Source organism: Apium graveolens, chromosome 2 (genome assembly GCF_009905375.1).
Source record: "Apium graveolens cultivar Ventura chromosome 2, ASM990537v1, whole genome shotgun sequence".
In the NCBI taxonomy this organism is placed as follows: Eukaryota; Viridiplantae; Streptophyta; class Magnoliopsida; order Apiales; family Apiaceae; genus Apium; species Apium graveolens.
In genome coordinates, this window is record NC_133648.1 from 80,649,879 (window position 1) to 80,653,149 (window position 3,271).

Genomic DNA, 3,271 nt, shown 5'->3' on the forward strand with positions numbered 1-3,271 from the left:
GATGTAGTTATAAAAAAGGAAATTAAATAGACTCTAGAGGCACCTTCTCAGCAAGGTGTCTCTATTGAACAAAGCACTCTCCCTAGTGTAATCTGTATAGAGTCTGAACCCCAACTTGAGCATTCTCAAGTTAATGAAAGAAGAAATAAGGTCGGCACTAACACTGAGAGCATATCACTTGAAGCTCCCTCATCCATTCAGGGGAGCTGCCAACACTCAATACTAACATCACAACTCTCATATCTCAAATTTTTTCTTTATATAATGAAACACTTGAATCCATTTCTCAAGTGTTTCCAAAATTGACATAGTTCAGAAAACTGTGATCACCACCCAGGAACCACAATTAGATGGTGAGAGGCTACTAGCTAGGGTAGTCCTTGATGACACCATCAAAACTAAGGGGTTTCATCAGTTTTAACTCAAGACCTTGTGGATGTTACTCAAGCACCTTCATGTCCCAAATAATCTTCATAGATTGACAGGTTTGAGGGTAATACTCCTGAGGGGGAGCTATCTAAATCCTCTCCAATTCAATTGGAGGTTTCTCAAGTAGGAACAACTCCCCTCAAAACCCTAGCTGAAATTGCTTTATCAATTGAAGCTGGGAGTAAAATTGCCAATGATCCACCTATTGGGGAAGCAAGTATAGCACATTCAAGTGCTAGTTCTTTGCAAGAAGAATAAGGGTTTTAGGACATTTACATGACAGTAACCTGGTCAAATCCCCTCCAGTTCAAATAAAGGTTCACATTATTGGTGAATAACACACTGTCATAACCACATTTCTAACTATGAGTTCAACTGTGACTCCTGTCACGGGGTTACCTACCACCTTTCTTCCCTCCATCTCAAACCAAACAGACATATCATCTACCTCAAACACTAGCAGAATTTTATGCATGTAATAAGAAGGGATGATTCCTTTAATATCTGCTATAGTCCATCCAATTGCCGATTTGAACTCTCTCAGAAGTCTTAAGAGCTTTTCCTCATCACTACCTGAAAGGTCAGATGCAATAATAACAGGAAAAGTAGATGTATCACCTAGAAAAGCATACCTTAAGTGTTCAAGCAATGGTTTAAGCTCAAGTATAGGAGCTTCCTTAATAGATGGCCTGAGGCGCTTTAGAGACTTGTTTAGCTCCTCCATTCCCAGAGATTCAAAAGGCATATCCAGCCTTCGCTTCCAGGGAGAAGCATTCAGATACTGCAACTGCTCATCACCTTTATCATCTTCACTATCTAAATTCCCCAACAAGGCCTTCTCTAAGGCATCAGACCTTAGCATTTGATCAGGTTCTGAAGTAACCACAGAATCGACCAACTCCACTTTTAAGCGCTCCTCGCTCTCAGTCGGGAATTTCATGGCATTAAAAACATTGAACGTCACATCCTGATCCAGCACTCGCATAATAAGCTCAACCTTTTTCACATCAATCAAGGTTCGGCCCGTAGCCAAGAATGATCTTCCCAAGATTATGGGAATCTTCTTATCCTCCTTGAAATCAAGAATTACAAAATCAGCAGGAAATATGAGTTTATCAACCTTGACCAAGACATCCTCCGCAATGCCTCGTGGATATGTAATAGAACGATCGGCCAACTGCAAGGTCATATAAGTAGGCTTTGGATCAGGTAAGTCCAACTTCTTGAAGATTGACAAGGGTATCAAATTGATGCTAGCTCCCAAGTCACATAATCATTTGTCAAATGACACTTTTCCCATGGTACAAGGAATAGTGAAGCTTCTAGGATCTTTAAGCTTCGGAGGCAACTTCTGTTGTAGCACAGTGCTGCATTCCTTTGAAAGAGCAACTGTCTTTAAGTCATCAAACTTCACTTTCCAGGAGAGAACACCTTTCATAAACTTCGCATAACTAGGCATCTGTTCAAGAGCTTCAGCAAAAGGTATGTTGATATGATGTTTCTTGAACACCTCCAGAAATTTCTCAAACTGCTTATCCAGCTTTTTCTTCTATGGCCTCCTAAGAAAAGGAGGTGGAGGATAAATCTGTTTCTTCCCTGTATTACCCTCAGAAGGAGTGTGTTCAATAATAGTCTTCCTTGATTCCACTTCTGCTTCCTTCTGCACTTCTTCTTCAGCCACAGCTTCTTCTTCCGAAACTTGAGAGTGTTCGGGATTTGCAACCTTCCCAGACCTCAATGTAATTGCCTTTAACTGTTCCTTAGTTTCCCTCTTTCCTGGTACTTCAGTGTCACTAAGGAGTGTACCAGGTTGACGATTTAGCAAGGCATTGAAAATTTGCCCAATTTGATTCTCTAAGGTCTTGATAGAAACCGCTTGGCTCTTGCACATGAGCCTCAACTCCTCCAATTCAGATTTTTCATTAGACTGTTGCAGTTGGAGTTGTTATCTTGGTGCATATTGCGGTTGCTGAAAACCAGGAGGGTTGTATTGCTTTGCTGCATACTGCTGATAAGGCTGTTGAACCGTATTCTGAGTTTTACTCCAGCTGAAGTTAGGATGATTGCGGTTGTTGGGATGATTAGTGGATGAAACTGGCTGATGTGACCTCTGAAAGTTGCTCATGAACTGAGCTGATTCACTAGAAATAGCACACTACTCCGTCTCATGGGCACCAGTACAAAGCTCACAGACACTAGTGATCTGATTAACTCCATAATTAGCCAAAGAATCCACCTTCATCGTCAAAGCCTTAAGTTGAGAAGCTATAGGAGTAGCTGTATCTAACTCCAGAATTCCTGCTACCTTTCCCTGAGGTAGTCTCTGAGTTGGGTTCTGGTATTCATTGGCAGCCATCCTCTCAATTAATTCATAAGCTTCATCATAACTTTTAGCCCATAAGGCTCCCTCTGATGCTGCATCAAGCATGGGTGTAGAAGTAGCACCCAATCCATTATAAAAGCATTTAATGATCATCTAGTCAGGCATCCCATGGTGAGGACAGTTTCTAAGAATCTCTTTGTAGCGATCCCAAGCCTCACATAAAGATTCTCCAGGTTGCTGAGCAAATTGAGTAAGTTCGTTTCTGATTGCAGCAGTCTTCGCCATAGGAAATAATGTAGTTAAGAACTTTTGAGCAAGATCCTCCCATTTGGTGATAGACCCTGGTGGTAGAGAATGTAACCAACACTTAGCTTTATCCTGCAGAGAGAATGGGAAAAGCCTCAACTTAATAGCATCTTCAGAAACTCCATTAAACTTGAAAGTGTCGCAGATCTCGATGAAATCTCTGATGTGCATGTTGGGGTCTTCTGTCGGAGAACCCCCGAACTGAACTGAGTT

The 3,271-nt window shown here is 41.5% G+C and overlaps 1 non-coding gene across 1 annotated transcript; it reads left to right on the top strand.

Annotated features, from left to right (window-relative positions):
* Positions 1 to 2,915: 2,915 nt before the first annotated feature.
* LOC141710023 (small nucleolar RNA R71) lies at positions 2,916 to 3,022 on the top strand. The gene has a single exon (XR_012570566.1). It is a non-coding gene; the product is annotated as a small nucleolar RNA R71 (small nucleolar RNA).
* The last annotated feature ends 249 nt before the right edge of the window (positions 3,023 to 3,271 follow it).